This window comes from Eumetopias jubatus, unplaced genomic scaffold, assembly GCF_037043125.1.
Source record: "Eumetopias jubatus isolate StellerSeaLion01/CBP00866 unplaced genomic scaffold, mEumJub1_p1.0 scaffold_5, whole genome shotgun sequence".
In the NCBI taxonomy this organism is placed as follows: Eukaryota; Metazoa; Chordata; class Mammalia; order Carnivora; family Otariidae; genus Eumetopias; species Eumetopias jubatus.
In genome coordinates this window covers 112,253,014-112,269,207 of record NW_028274811.1, presented here as the reverse complement: position 1 = coordinate 112,269,207, position 16,194 = coordinate 112,253,014, and the positions used below count along the sequence as shown (strand labels likewise).

The following is a 16,194-nucleotide window of genomic DNA, read 5'->3' as shown; positions in this document are numbered from 1 at the left end:
ATGCAGAGGGTGTCTCCTTTTGCAGATGGGGGAAAGTGGCTCAGAGAGGGCAGGGCTCCCACCCAAGGTCACACAGCCATTCCCTGACAGAACTATATCTAGAATCTGCTCTTCCGCCCCTCCCCCCACCCGCCCCTGGCCACACCGCCCCAACTCAGAACCCTGATGGGCGGGGCTGCAGACCCCCAGTCATGCATGGGGGAGGAGGGGAGGTCAGGCAGTGATGTGTGGTCTAGGCCCAGCCTCTCCCCGGCAGCGGGTGCTCAGTCTACCCCTGGGGCAGGGGCCACGTCGGAGCCTGCCTCTGAGGGGCAGGCAGGCTGCTGGTCTAGGTAGGTGGGCAGGCCACAGTGCCAGGCTGACTCAGCCTGGGGTAGGTTTGGGGAGTGGGCTGTTATGGTCAAGGCCACGCCTGGCCTATTTTTGTCTCTCTCAGAGCTTCGGGAGTTTTCCTGAAACAGCTTTTCTGAAGGAGGCTGCTGGCAGCGTGGGCTATAGGAGGAAGGGCCCCTTCTTCACCTTCTCCCCAACCAAGCTGGTCTCTGAGAAATGTGGAGACCATTAAAGGCACCCCCTTTCCCATCACTACTGCCACCATCCCCAGAGAAGAGAGCAGCTACCCCCCCACCTGCCCAGAAGGCCCACCAGCTCAGGCAGGGGCGCAGGGCCAGGCTCCACCCACGCCCCTCATGCACCCCCCACAGCTCACCGATGTTGGGGTGCTTCAGCAGGCGGCAGATGCGGGCTTCGCGCTCCAGCTTCTGATGGTCTGAAACCCAGATGCCCAGGTGAGTCCCACATGAGGGAGGAAACTTCACCCACTCCGTCTCTGCCTCTTCATGGCCTCTTATGCTCTGCACCTCCCAGGGCAGCCCCTGGGCCCCCGTCCCACCTCCCAATTAAGCTGGCCTTTCTGGCAGGGCCCCTGGGTTCTCCAGGAAGGCGGTGGGATGCAGCAGAGGCGGGGTGGTGGGGGGCAGGGTTGCAGGGCCTCAGAAGTTCCTTCCTCTCTCTGGGCCTTGGTTTCCGGGGCTCTCAAATGAGGTGCATCCCTGAGCCCCATCTGCAGAGCCTGCGACGCCCACCCAGCAGGCTTCTGCTGCCCCGCCTCCAGCCTTGCCCCTTGCACGCACGGCACTCCAGCCAGACTGAACTGCTAAATGGCACTTCTCCAGACCCACCCTGCTCAGTCCTCTCAGAACCACCCATGTGGTTCTCTCAGCTTGGAACTTTCCCTCTCAACCTCCCACCTGTCCTTCACTGGCCACCACTCCTTCACTGCCACCTATCCTTAGATATACCCTCTCCTGGCAGCCTGGTAGGGGCCCCTCCTCTGTGTGGTCAGTGTCCCGGGACAACACATCTCACTTTGTCTCATGGATACCTTTACCCTTAAGGGCAAGAGCTTGGTCTCTGTTGTACCCCTGGCCTGGCATCTACCCAAATGCCTGGCACATAGTAGGTGCTCAAGAAATAATTGAATTAAAGAATAAACCATTGAATGATGAACCTTTCTAAGGGAGTATATATTTCTCTGCAGGAAAAGAGCTGTATTCATTCACAGAGGCCGCCTCCCTTACAGGGGACCCCGGGCCAGGGACACAGACAGCCCCAAATAATCTGCAGGGGCTTTACCCGGAGCTCTCGTACCTGCTTTCCAGGACTTTCGTCCAGACCCCCGGGGAGAGAGGCCTTGTTCAGGATCTGCCCCCGTGGTCTCCCGCTCTGAGGCTGCTGGGAACAATCCTTCCCATGACTCTTTTCAATCCTCCCAACCACCCTGTGCTGTGGGCATCACTGTCCCCATTTTATGCACTTCTCAATTTCCTTTCCGGTGCTTTTCTCACAATTCCATAGTTAATGCCTTAATTTAAAAAACCAGAACAATACAAAGGGAGCCAGCAGAATATTTACCATGTGCCAGGCACTGTGCAGAGCACCTTTCTATCCATCTCAAGTTCTCACAACAACGCTTTGAGGGAGGTCATATCACATCCGACCTTACAGAGGTGCGTAGAAGCCAAGTACCCGGCTCAGAGTTGCACCCGCGGTGATGAGTGGCGCCACACTTTGTACCAGGCAGTCAGAATCCAGGGTGAGCTTTACCATGCTATATTGCTCTCCACGCCCTGACTCAGCGCCACCGCCTCCATCTGCCCCCAATTTCTGAATGGGAAAATCGGGGCACATAGGAGGGACCTCACGCAGACTCTCAGTGGCAGAAGCCCAGGTTAGAATTCCAGTCTCTGTCTAGCGCCTTCAGAGCAGGCAGCCACCAAGGAGGGCAATAAGGAGGGAGAAAGTCCCAGCCCTTGTCCCCAGGCAGCCAGCTCCCCTTTCCCCTGCCCCTTTAGTAGAGCAATCACTGGCCTTCCTCCAGGGGCTGCAGAAGCCAAGAACAATACTGAAATGGGGCCTTTTCGTCAGCAAAGCAATTGAGTCCACTCCCCTTTCCACAGAGGGTAAGCTCAACTCCCCAGCAGAAGGTGGACCACGGGCTAGGGGAGGGGAGGTTGTCTACACTGGAGGACACTCCCCCTGGCACATCCTCCTTCCACATCCTCCAGGATAGCAGGAGGCCAATTCCCACACAAAGGAGGGGCATCTGCATCCAGAGCTGCTGAGGGCCCTCAGTGGACTGAGGACGGCTGAACGCTCCCCTAGCCCTACAACCCTGTCCCCCACTCCACCCATCCCCAGCAGAAGAACCAGAGAGCAGGCTGGTCAAGTGGGGCCTATCAGAGGGGGCTGGAGGCTATACATTCAGAGGACAAGGCTGGTCCAGCCTATACATTCAGGGGACGAGGGACCCAAATGCAGAATTCTGATGTTTCTCCACCACGTGAGCAGCACTGAAAGGACAGGCAGGTCACACAGCCTCACACTTGGACCTGATGTCCAGCCCTCACAGCCAGAAATGCCAGGAGCTGACTGTTTTTATAAATCTGGCTATCATCTTGTGCAAAGTCCAACCACACCGCATTGCAAATTTCTGGGCTAAAAGCATTAATTTGTCGAATTTATGTAAACATATATGTTATCCAACAGTTTTTGTAACTCTGACATGTTTTTATTTTCTAACATTCCTCAGAGAAAGTAGGGATTGTGTTTCTCTTGACCTCTGAGGCCTTGCTCTGTTCTGTAGGTAAGGAAACTGAGGCCCAGTGATAAGGAGCAGTCCCGTTATCAAAGTCACTTAATAAGGTAGTCAAGCCTCCTTAGAACCCACAGCTCTGAGGAACCACTCCTGGATGTTCTCCCCACTCCAGCCAATCATCTTTTTCAGCCAAGGACCTCTTATTAAAACATGAATTAGATGCTGTCTCTCCCTGGCTTCAAACTCTCCAACAACTCTTCAAACTCTGCATTGTACTTGCAATCCAAACTCCTCACCACGGCCATCCAGACACCACTGGTCCTGCCTCACCTTGGCCTTGGAGCTTCAGCCACAGTGGCCACCTTTCTGGCCTCAGGCATTCCATGCACCTTCCCACCTCAGGGCCTTTGCACTTGCTGGGCCTTTTGCCTAGAATGCTCTTCCCCTGGGTCTTCTCATGGCTGCCTCCTCCTCCTCAGGCAGGTCCAGCACAGTATCACCTCCTCAGAGAGCTTCCCTGGCTGCCTTTTCTGAGGGTCCCTCCTGACCCCCATCACTTCCCCACTATCCTGTCTCATTTTCTTTATAACTCGTTGCTACCTAAAGTTTACCTAAAGCTTATTTGTGTGTTTAATGTTCTTTCCAGTCTTCCTCACTAGAGAACAGGTGCAATGAGAGCAAGACCTTGTCTGTCAGTCATGGCCATGCCCCAGAGTCACTAAGGGGCCCAGAGTCACTAAGCAGCTTGTCCAAGGTTCCATAGCTAAGAAATGGCAGAGCTGGGATTTCAACCCATGTTCAAAATTACTATACTACATTGCCTCCCATTCTTATAAACAATTAATTGCTAAATCAATCCTTTCAGCTTGATACAGTCCCACATGGTGAAAGGCCTGAGGGAAGCCTCCTGTCCAGGTACCTGGAAGGATTGCCCCCTAATGCTCACTATGATACCTTGTGAACCTTCTCCCTCCCTCCCTAGGGGCAGGCCTCCAGGGCATTGGGGTTGAGGGCCCCTGCCCTGCCCAAGAGCTTGGCAGGCAGGGACGAGTGCAAGTAAAGTTCAGGGTAAGGTTCCTGGGGCCAGATAGTGCCAGCAGGGCAGGGCAAGACAGAGCAGAGCATGGGGGAAGTACAATCAGGCAGCCTGGAAGGCTCTGCCTGCAAAGTGGGCAGGGGTAGGGGGTAGGGGTGGGACTCCCGCCAGAGGCACAGGAACCAGGGAAGAAAATAGGCTTCCAAGTCTTGGAAGAGGAAATGCCCCCACCCTCTAGAGGGCCTCAACAGGGCTCCTGATCCTGGGAGGTTAGAGGAATAATTCCAAGGGCCAAGAATGCCAGGCAGGAGTGGGGAGTAAGATAAGGAAAACGGGAAGGATCTGTCTCACTGCCTCCTTCACAGCATGGGCCTGAGGCTCAGGGGCAGCCTGAATGAGCTCACGCCGTGCTTCTCACCCCATGTCCTGGGACTGGTTGCCAGGGAGCTGAGGAAGTGAGCCCTCAGCACTTGGGTGGACAGTGGTTACTGTGGAGGTCTCTGTACCCCTGTCAGTCACCCCTGGCTGCACCAGCCACATCCATGTGCCCAGCGTCCCCTAAAATGCTAATGAGTGTCTTCTGTGCGCTGGGTGAGGCTGGGGCTGGGAAGCCTCTGGAGGCCCTGGCAGGGAGTTATCCCTGAGCATACTGGCTATCGTCACTGTGGATGGGAGTTTTTCAGTGCAGGAGCTTGAGCCTCACCTACTGACTTCAGCCCTCCAGGGTAGAACTAAGGCAGCCGCGTTTTTTTAAAGGCCCCCGAGGGGACCTGGCAGGGCCTGAGACAGGCAAAATTTTCACTTCCCATTCCATGTCTTTATGACTTCTTGAAATTGTTGACACTTTGAGCATTTTATCTTAAATGAGTAGCTTTAAAATACATAGGAAAAAATATCTCCTGGGTTGGGCAGCCACTCAACAGAAGAAGAGGAGGACCCTGGTGGGGAAGGGGGAGCTGCAGCTGGGGCGGGGAGGGGGGGGCGGGGAGGATGGACGCCCCGGGTGGGCCAGGCCCCTGCCGGGAGCTGCCAAAGTCCCCAGGGAGTGCCAGCAGGAGCGGTTTAGGATATGTTGCCAAATAGTCAGCATCAAACTGCTCCTCTCCCCAGGCACCATGGGTGGAAAACAAAGGAACCTGCTAGAAGCAGCTCCGCTCTTCCGAAGAGTTGGCAGTTGGCGGACTTGTTTGAGAAGGCTCCCCTGAGAACCTCCCCACTCCACCCTCCACACTCACCTAGGCCCCGGGCCACCTTCCTGTAAGGATGGCAAAGCCTCAAAAAATTGCCAAAAACAGGGGACTTGCTGATTTCGTCCTGGCACAGCCCAGAGTCCACACTGCCCAAGGAATGCTTAGTCACTACCTTCCAGAAAAGAGGCAGTGCCCCTTCCATTGTCCCTCATACACATCTGTCTCTTCCTGTCAGAGTGTGTGTGTGTGTGTGTGTGTGTGTGTGAGAGAGAGAGAGAGAGAGAGAGAGAGAGAGGGAGGGAGGGAGGGAGGGAGAGAGAGAGAGAGCGAGAACCAGACGGCGGGGAGAGGTGTCGCTCTGAGTGAACTGACCCAAGCGCTCCAGCATCCAGGGAGGATCCTGACTCCTGACCCTCCCTCATTTTGAAGCAACCTCAACCTGTCACCAAGTTGTGGCCCTAATCTTGCCCCCACTGTATCTCAGGGATTGGGACATCTCCTTTGATCAAAGCACAGAAAGGGCGCCGGACTGCCACTCGTGCCACGGGAAGCAAGGCAGATCCCACCCTCTGGACACGCGGCTGCCCCAGCCGCCCTGGCTCCCCTCCCCTGGCTCCGGCCCCAGACTTTCCGCGGGTGTCGTCCTTCCACACCAGCTTCCATGCTGAATGTGTGCCGTCTTGGGCCCCGGCCCTCAGAGAACCACCCTCCACACGCCCAGCCTCTTCTCACCGCAGGACACTGGCTGCCTACGGGGGAGTTCAGTAACTGGGAGAAGGTGCTGGGCTCCCAGCAGCACTGAGCCAGAGAGATGAAAGGCAGCAACACGTGGTCCAACACAGGGCCTGCAGGGAGGCCTTCGGGGGACCATGTGAACATCCTGTACCAGCCTCCGTGAACCCCACCCCTGCTGGGCCCTGGCCCCAACACAGCTGCCGCTATGCCAGGTAAACACCTGACCACCTGACCACCCCATGACATCTCCCATGCTGCACCTGTACCCGCCTCACCCGGAGGTCCCCAGGGCAGCTTAGACAGCATTCAGAGCAGGCATTGGATTTTTGAAGATAACCTTCCCCAACACACTGACCACGGTTACTACCACTACCATTCTAACCACATGCTAAGGGCAAGAAGCAAGGCTCCTGGGCAGGCTTTCCAAGTTCCAATACCCACACGATCACCGGGATATCTTGGTAAAATGCAGATCCTTTTTTTTTAAATGCAGATCCTGATTCCTTAAGTCTGGAAACAAGAATGTCCATTTCTAGCAATCTCCTGGTGATGTTGACGCTGCTGGTCTAGGACCACTTCCAAACCAGAATTACCTGGGGATTTTTTTTTTTCCAAACCCAGGTCACACCCCCACATGAATAAAGTCACAACCTCTGGAGGCAGGGCCCAGGCATCAGGAGTTTTTGAGGCTCTCCAGGGGTTCCAGGGTGAGGACAGGTTTGGGAGCTACTGTTCTAGGGAATATTTAGGGTTGAGAGAGCAGACCGGTGTGGCTGAAGTAGAATGCACCTGGAGTTTACTGGACACTGGTGGAGCGCTGGGATGTGCTGGGTGCTGTCCCAGGTACTGGGTATAGCAGGGAATGAAAGCCATCCCTGTCCTCTTGGAGCTTATGGTCAAGATGCATGCTTAATAAGGGACCAAGCCAGTAAATGGGATAAGTGCAGACTGGGGGAAAGCCGAAAAGAAGGTAAACAGTAACAACAGAAATAAAATGGGGGAGACACCCTCAGATGTAGGGGTCAGGGAAGTCTCTCAAAGGATGTGGCATTGAGCTGAGGCCTGAAGTTTGAAAAAGGGCCAGCCTTGTAAGGAGCCAGGTAAAGGAAGGGTGGTTGCAAGGTCTGGAGATGAGAAAGGAAGCAAGTGACAGAAGGGTAGGGAAAGGAAGTCCCACCTGGTACCTTAGCCTTCACCTGGGTGGGAGGCAGAGAGCCTGGCCTATCTGAGAGGCTGTGGCCTCCAGTCTAGATCCCCTAGGGAAGGAAAATGGGGGGATCTGTTCTCATAATACCCACAGGAAGAAGAATCTCCCCCCTGCAACATCACCCAGGGGGACAGACCCAGGTCTGGCTTCTAACCCAAGGCGCTGAGGGAAGAAGAGCCCCAGAGGGCGGGTAAGGCATGGATCTGCCACCTACCTCTGGCCGAGAGCTTCTTGGTGTTGATGATCTTAGCAGCATACTCCTGGCCAGCCAGCACCTTCACACACCTGCGCACCACTGAGAAGGCTCCCCTAGGAGGACAGAGAAGGTGAAGGAGGTAAGCAAGGGCCCAAGGGATGCATCGCTAGGACATGCCAAAATTCATGCATCTGTACCGTGTTGGCTAGGGAGCCCTCCTGCAGGGCTGCTCAAGCTCACGGGGGCTGCATGGCCTGACTCAGGGACAGGGCAGGGATGGCGACCCAGGAGAACCCCTGCCAGCAGATTATGAGGGCCTTGGCCTCATAAGAGATGAGCCTTCCAGAGTTGTAATAAGTTGGACTCACCGAGTTGTAAAACATTAGAATCATGTAGTGTCAGAATCACAGAATCTAGGTCTCTGAAAGATTGTAGTTTTCATTCTTTGAGTAGGTAACACATCAACATGGCTCAAAGTTCAAATGATATGGAAGAGTAGATAATAAGAAGACTCCCTCCCACCCCTGTACCCCAGTCTCCAAGGTCCCGTCCCCAGGGACAGCCAATGTTACCAGGTCCTTGAGCATCTTTTCACAAATACTCTCTGCCATACAAGGGTTTTGGACCTCACATCCTGTTCTGCACCCTTCCTTTTTCAATTAATATTTTGGAAATACTCCTTCCATATTGTAACATAAAGAGATCCTCATTACTTAATCATATGGCTGTCCTATAATTTACCTAGCCAGTGCCCTATCAGTAGGCAATTAGGTTAGTTCAATCCATAGTTCCATGCATTTTACAAACAGCACTGCAATGACTAACCTTCTATGTGTGCATTAGAATTAACGTTTCCCATGTGTGCAAGTGTCTGTGGATCAACTTCAAGAACTGGTATTATTTGGTCAAAGGGTAGGTGTTATTGGTAATTTTGAAGGATGATGGGAGATTATCCATTTTAGCGATCGTACCAATTTACTTTCCCTAGTATGTGAGGGGACCATTTCCCTCCACCCTTGTCCACAGTGTGTTATCAAACTTTCTTATCTTTGCTAATGAGACAAGTGGGAAATGGCGACTCAGTGTAGGTTTGATTTGTAATTCTCATATTGAGTGAGGCTGAGCATCTTTTCATGTTTTATTTTATTTTTTTAAAGATTCTATTTATTTATTTGAGAGAGAGAAAGCGAGAGAGATCACAGAGAGAGAGGGAGAAGCAGACTTGCCGCTGACTGAGCAGAGAGCCTGATGCAGGACTTGATCCCAGGACCCTGACATCATGACCTGAGCAGAAGGCAGCTGCTTAACCGACTGAGCCACCCAGGCGCCCCACTTTTCATGTTCTAAGAGGCGCCTGGGACTTGATCCACAGAGTATCAGTGGTTGGGAAACATTTGGAGCGAGGGTTGTGCCAGTGCTTTGCATGGGGACACTGATTATTGCCAGGTGGAATGTGGCCCGTTTCCCAAATTATTCAATTTTTCAATAAAAGCCTGAAGTCTAGATATTTATGTGAAATTTCCCAATTCTTAAATACTGGCACCTTATTCTAAAAAAAAAAAATGTAAACAGAGTATCTGGCCCAACAAACCTAGTGTGAGGGTTCGATCTCGGATCTGGGAATGATATCATACCCCTACCACAAAAGTCATCTGGTGCAACGCCTTCATATCCCAGGAGAGGCCCCTAAGCAGCTGGACACTGACCGGAGTTACCGCCATTAGCACCCCAACCACAGACTAATGGCAAGAAGCAAGTCTGTGGGCAGGTTTCCCCAATTCTAATGTGCATATGAGTCACCAGCGTGTCTTGTTAAAATGCAGATTCTGATTCCTCACGTCAGCAGTGGAACAGAAGACTCTGAGCCCCAGTGTAGACGGTGTAGATGGCTCACATAGCTAGCTGTAGGCAGGGCCGGGACTAGAATTCAGGTCTTCGTACCCCCCACCACCACCAAGGGAGCCTGCCACACCCAGGTTCCTGACAAGGCCACACCTCATCACATCCTCCAAACTTTGATGCCCTATCCTCAGCATAAGGGCGGGTCCAAGCCCAGGAAGCCTGCACGCTGGCTCCTCTCCGTACGCCCTCTCTGTACACACCCTGGGCACGGTGTCTCTGGTTTCTGAGCCGCATGAATGGAGCGAGTGGAAAACTGGAGAGGGATGAAGAAGAAAGAGCCAGAAGGGGGCATGAGACCAGGAAATGTGACCTTGTAGGAAAGCACTAGAAAGCACTAGACTATCCACTTGCACTGGAATTCCTGGGCAAGTGGATCGTCTCACGCAGCAGTGGACCTTCCCTGGGGTGTGCACCCTTGCTGCCCTTCCCCCACCCCTCCCGCCCCAGGAAAGCAGCAAGACCAGAGTCTCCTTCCCAGAGAAGCCTCCCTGTTAAGGGCTCCCTCACCTGTGCTCCCAGAGCACTCCACCCCTCCCCATCTAGCCCAAGCTCACCGTGACTCTTGCTCGGTTGCCCGTCCTGTTTGTGCCTCCCACCTGATGGTGAGTTCCTGAGGACCAGGACTTTAACTTTCCTTTCCACGTCCCTGTGCCCCAGTATCCAATGTCTGCTACCAGTTAGGGCCTCCATAAATGTTACTTGCAGAAACGAGAAGTGGATTGAATTCACAGTGAGGGAGATTGAATGAGACAGGGGAGTGGCTTTTACGTCAGGGTGTTAGGAATAGGAACAGGCATCCGAAGAAGGTAGGGCACGACTGGTCTCTCAAAGGGGCCCACCCTACCCAGACAGGGGGATGGACCCAAAGACCTTCAGGTCCCTGCCCAGCTGGAGGCCACAATTCCCAAAGGCCCTGGGGGAGAGTGTTTAAAGTGGCCCCTTCTGGGAAAGTTGGAGAGCTCCATCGAGAGCAGGGGCATGGAAGGAGAGGGGCTATAAGGTCCTGAGTGCAGGGGCTGGATCCTGCCTCACTCACCAGCATTTAGCCTGTGTTTGGTCCAGAGCTAGAGTTCAGTTAATGTGGGATGGAGGGATGGAGGGATGAAGGGAGGGAGGGGTAGAGGGAGGGAGGCAGGGAAGGAGGGATGGATATAATTTCTCCACTAAAGAAACAAATTCTAAGTAAAAAACTAAGTAAAAAATTCCATTCCAAAAAGATCTTAGACCGATGGTTATCAAACGGGCTGCTCTGGAATGCCCTGGGGATATTTTAAAAATACATATACCAAGGCCTTATCCAGACTTAACCAAACCAGAACCTCTGGGCAGGGGTACAGGGGATCTGTATTTTCATTTAACATGCGGTCCAGGGGATTGTTTCCTGCCCGCCCTCTGGGGGAGTCCTGCTAGATGCCCTCACGTCAGCCCTGACGGGGCGGTCACATGCAACTCTGCAGGGCAGCTTCGCAGCCCCGTGAACCTGGGCTCTGCCCTAGGAGCTGAGGACCTAAGAGCCACATCTATGAAACAAGAGAAGGTACATTTGTTAAACTTCCTTCTCGGAACACAGTGCCAAGCTTTTGTGTAAATCCCAGCTTCTAACTAGGGGTCCTTTTTTTTTTTTAAGATTTATTTATTTACTTGAGAGAGAGCACAGAAGGAAAGGGAGAAGCAGACTCCCCGCTGAGTGGGGAGCCCGATTTGGGTTCGATCCCAGGACCCCGAGATCATGACCCAAGCAGAAGGCAGCCGCTTAACCGACTGAGCCACCCAGGCGCCCCTAACTGGGGGGGTCCTAACTAGGTTCCAACATGGGGAGGGCAGCCGCAGGGGCCATGTACCCACTGAAGGACATCCTGTGCCTCTGAGAGTAGGTATGTGCATTTTTTTCTGGGGCAAGGATGCATAGCTTTTAGCAGCTGCTCAGAGGGAGGAGTTTATCAAAACCAGTTCAGAGCTACTGATCCAGAGGGTACCAGCCTCTCAGGCGCCCAGAAGGTATCCTCCTTTTAAATGCATGTGCACCGCTAAGCTCCTTCTTGACCACAGCAGCACTGCGGAGTTGGAATTATGATCCCCATTTAACAGATGGAGAAACTGAGGCCTCAAGTGACCAGGCATATTCCTAGTGGGTCTGTGAAGAGGATCCAGGTCACCTGCACTTGCTCTTCTGACTCCACCAAAGGCAGGAAAGTGTGACCCTCAAGAGCAGGGGCTCTGGGCTCACAAAGCTCTGTGGTCTGATCGTGACTTATCCTCAACTGTGATATTGAATTTGGCACTTCACTCCTACCGATGCAGCCTCGGGTTTCCATCCACCCTGCTCACCACAGGGCTGGGGGTCAAGGGGACGAGGGGCAGACGAGAATCTACAGCAGAAATGAGACTAACTTCCTCTCTTTTGTATCTTTTGCTTTCAAAAGGCCTATTTCTGCATTCCCGTCCTGCACGAGCAAGTGGCTACAGCCCAGCAGCCTTGGCAAACAACAAAAAAGCCAGCCCAGTCCTCCCATGGCCCTGAACCGAGCAGGTGGGCAGCAGGTGGAGGGGCAGGAGCCTGGAAATAGCACGGGGCAGAGAGGGGAGGAGGCCAAGGTGGGCAGCTCAGGCTGGAGGGGAGTGACCGGGTGTCCTGAGAGGAAGGGGTGAAGCCCGCGTGTGAGAACCCAGTGTGAGTGTCCATGGACGGGTCCTGGGAGGGTCTGCAATGGTGTTCCTGGATGTTAAAGGGTCAAGGGGGCATGTCTGCCCACAGCTGTGTGCAGGCAGCCCAGTCAGTGCCCTGTGCGTGAGCTTCCATGAGGCTCTGGGTATGACAAAGGCACGCGTGCGTCACCCTGGGTATGAAAAACGTATCCACGTCAGCAAGCACAGAATGTGGGCCGGGAAGCGTGTGTGTGAGACAGACAGACACTGGAGGGACAGAATCTCAGCTCTCAGCCCTGCTGGGAGGTCTTGGGCAGGGGTCTGCCCCAACACAGGCTTCACTTTCTTTCATCTGCAACATGGGGGTTCGGATGGGAATGAGGCTGAGTAGTACACAGCACTTTCCAGCTGCAATATTCTATACCAGAATATCCTGTGATAGTGGAAATATTCTGTGTTGTCCAATGTGGCGGCCACTAGCTTCATATGGTTATGGAGCACTTGAAATATGGCTAGTAGGACTGAAGAACTCAACTTTTAATTTTATTTCATTTGAGCAGCTATACGCGGCTAGTGACCACCACACTGGAGAGTGAAGTTCTATGAGGATAAGAACTCCTGAGCCAAGCCAACCAGAGTTCAAGTCATGGTGCAGCCACTTACTCACAAGCTACTTAACCTCTGCAAGCCTGTTTCCTCCCCTGTAAAATGTAGATCAGAATAGGACCTGCCCTGTGCAGTTGTTTCGAGGATTCAATGAGATATAATAAGATATGCGATGGGTTTAGCACAGTCCCTGGTGTCTAGTAAATGCTCAGGAAAACAACGCCTTTTATAGGCATCATTATCTACAAAGTGATGAGAACAGCCAGCATCATCAGAAACAAAATGGACCTTGTTTGCCAAGCTCGGGGAAGAGGAAATCCAAGAGAGGAGGTTGTGGGGGCCTCGGTGAGGAGGCGAAGGGGCTGCTCCGCAGGGCAGAGCACCCTGCCCCTATGTGTGTGGGCACAAGCAGGCAGGGAGGCCCCGCCCTGTTCTCCAACACACAGATGGAGAGGGCGCGGTACGACTGGGTCCAGCATGGCTGAGAACATAGGGAACGTGCTAATGGGCCGTGAAAAGCAAGATTCACGCTGGGAAATTGCTTTCTGGCTGCCTGGCAGGCTCTGTGTCCTGGGAGTTGCTGGCTGTCAGCCCGCAGGGGCCTCACCACTCTCTCTGGCCTGATACAGCCCAAAATGCTGACATGGAAGCCATGGGAGCATTCGATGGGGAGTTGAAAGGGCTGGGTCCTCACCCAGCTTGGCTACTAGCTTGCTTATCCTCTTGCAGGGGTGGTGGGGTCACATTTGAAAGATGGGGATGAGGACCCCCAGCCACATTTCTTCCTGGGCCATTTGTGAGAAGTCTCTCCTACACGGGGATGGGAAGAGGTTCCTACTACCCAAGACTGTTTCCTGCCCGTTTCTTCTGACGTAAACCTCCCCACCTTTACTCTGAGCTGCCCAGAGCCCAAGGCAGGCCCCTGGGTCTCAGCAGGCAGAAGACTGTTTATGGGGGCCTTCTGGAGACAGCACAGTAACCAAAACCACCCTCTCCCCACTCTGGACTCCTTAAGGGTCAGGCGTCCTGACCATTATTAGGGTCTTCTCTTCACTGGCTGCTTCCTCAAACACACACAGGTCTCCCTTATACTGGAAAAATAAATAACCATCCTGCTCCCCCGAATTTTTAAAATTAAAAACCAAGAACCTTTCTCTCGACCCAACAGCTTGGGCCACTTCCTTCCTCCCTCTTTGCTGCCAAACTTCCAGAACAAATGTCCGACATCCGCTGCCTCCTCTTTCCACCTCCCACACTCCATGAACCCACCACAATCTGGTGCCCACCCCCGGGCTCCCTGGAAGGAAGCCATGCCAGACCCGCCCACCCAATGCCCTCCCCCAGCCCCTACAGCCCCAACAGTCCTGATCCGCTCTGCCTGCCCCCCGCCAGGCGGCTTCTGGCCCCGCTGACCCCAGACTTTGAGGCCCGTCCTCCCTTTCGTTTCTAGGTGGCTGCACTCTCCCTGGCCCCCGGCCTCTCCCCGCAAATCACTACCCCCTGTTCTCTCTCCACTGCCCTCTTACCACTTCCTTCCATCCCTCCACCTGGGCCTTAGCTTGGAGGCCCTGGGGAGGCCCTGGGTGGTCATGAATGCACCTAAAATTTCAATAAAATGATTCTGTGTCTGTGCATTATTCTGGGCAGAAGATGCATAGTTTCCATCAGCTTCACAAAGCATTCTGTGACCCCACCACCCCTGCAGATGGTAAAAGCCACTGACCATCATGCAGGATTGAAACCCGCGTCTCTACAGCCCCTCCTCTCTCCAGAAGTCCAGTCCCGAATTTCTAGCCACTCAGCATCTTGCCTGGATGCTATGTGACAGGAGGCTCATAATCAAAATCTGGTCTCCCTGGGAAAGTCTCCCCACTCTCAATTAAGATACCTAAGCATTCTGTCTCTCTGAGATGAGCTGGGGTGATTCCAGAAAGTTCCTGGTCCAATGCAGTCAGACCTATTATCCGTGAGATGATTAGCACCTCTTGGTGGTCAGTAACTCAGAGCCCAGGTTAGTTGATCTGATCGCTCAGCAGAGAGCAAGGCCTAGGGGTGTGGAAGCCAGAGCAGATGGAGTCAGAACTTCTGGGGGAAGGGACAGAGCTGGGGCTGGCCGCCAGAGCAGCTCCCCCAAGGGGCCAGGGTGTGGGCCACGTGTGGCTGCCTGAGGAGCTGCCATGCCCAGTAATAACTTCCCAGTGAGGTCCAAATTTTCCCCATTTCACAGATGGAGAAACTGAGGCCAGGACCTTGAACTCAGGACTCCTGACTCATCGTCCATTGCTCTCTCCAATACCCCATCCTCTCAGGTCAGAGGGGGCCCTCACCCGGGGTCTCTGGGCTTTAGGGCAAAGGGCTCTGTGGGAAATAATACACACATTCTGTAGGTTGTCATGAGTATGCGTTTTTCTAGGAAAAGTGCCTATGGGCCATATGAGATTCTCTGAGGGCTCCTGGATTTCCAGAAGAGTTAAAAAGCTGGGGTCAGATTTGCTGAGAAATGAAAGGGAGACACTGTTTCCACAACACCAACTTGCAAGTGCTTTAGGCAAATCCCTTCACCTTTTTGGGCCTCAGTTTGCCTGTCTGTGAAATCAACTATGGGTCATTTTTAAACCTGCTCTCTCTTATTTATTTCTTTTCAAGCAGTGATGCCCTTTTAAAATAACAAACAACACACAACTATGCAGGTCCCCAAATGGCAAATGGATCAGAGGAGATAGGGACTGTGAGGGCTGGAGACCCCATTTGTATGGTTTTCTCTCTCTTCTCCCCAGTTCACCATGGCAGCTCTGCCCAGAACTCCACAAACTATAGCAGTTTACAGCCAGAAAATTCTAGGACCTTATTACTGAAACCATACATCTCCCTCCTCACATCCCAGGCTGCAGCCACCCACGGCCAGGCTCCAGAAAATGCGGCAGGGACTCAGTGTCTTCGAGCTGTTCCCCACCGCACAGGTCTGCCCCAATGCCAACCCAGCAGAAGTCTCGTGGGGGACACAGAAGGCCTGGGAACCAGAAGATTCTGTTTGCTGCAGGGAACATTGAATCAACAGAAGTCCCAACATATTTCTTGTTTTGGCTGTGCATGGGTTTTCTTGAATGGGTTACAAAAAGGGAAATCAAAAAATATTCGCAGACCTTGGAGACAGGACCAGAGCAGACAGAGCAGGGGGGATGCGGAGGGTCCGCTTTCTCCCCGGGTCCATCCACGTGCACACCTTGAAGGCTTTCAGAGGTTCAGAGAGAGAAGTTCCAAGGGGTAAGAGTGTCAAGCACCAGACTGGAAAGAGGTTGGAATCCCTACTCTTATGTGTCATTGGCTTGTGTGACTTTGGCCCAGGCCCGGGCCCTCTCTGGGCCTGAGTTCTCCATCTGCAAACAAAGGAGCACTCCTTGCTCCAGTAGTCTGAGTGAGCGTGAGGATCTTCTGGCCCCTAAACCATCTCCCACTTCATGCTTGTGGCATCTCACCAGCAAGGGCAGGAGGAAGACGGAGGCAAGGGGTGAAGGAGGGCTGTGAGTGTGCACATGTCTGGGGCCAGAGGGCTCCCTACCTCCTGAGGCTGTGTCCATC

The 16,194-nt window shown here is 53.4% G+C and overlaps 1 protein-coding gene and 1 long non-coding RNA gene across 4 annotated transcripts in view; one reads left to right on the top strand and one right to left on the bottom strand.

Moving 5' to 3' along the window:
• Positions 1 to 899, bottom strand: part of CAMK2A (calcium/calmodulin dependent protein kinase II alpha) — a 40,231-nt gene extending 39,332 nt beyond the window's left edge. For all 3 annotated transcript variants that reach the window (XM_088023503.1, XM_088023504.1, XM_088023502.1), the window contains exon 1: positions 710 to 899. The gene's annotated coding sequence lies outside the window, so the exon portion shown is untranslated. The remainder of the gene's footprint in view (positions 1 to 709) is intronic.
• A 5,241-nt stretch (positions 900 to 6,140) lies between these two features.
• On the top strand, positions 6,141 to 15,545 carry LOC148164400 (uncharacterized). Its single transcript, XR_015768212.1, has 4 exons — positions 6,141 to 6,270; positions 7,359 to 7,600; positions 11,787 to 11,893; positions 15,500 to 15,545. It is a non-coding gene; the product is annotated as an uncharacterized LOC148164400 (long non-coding RNA).
• The last annotated feature ends 649 nt before the right edge of the window (positions 15,546 to 16,194 follow it).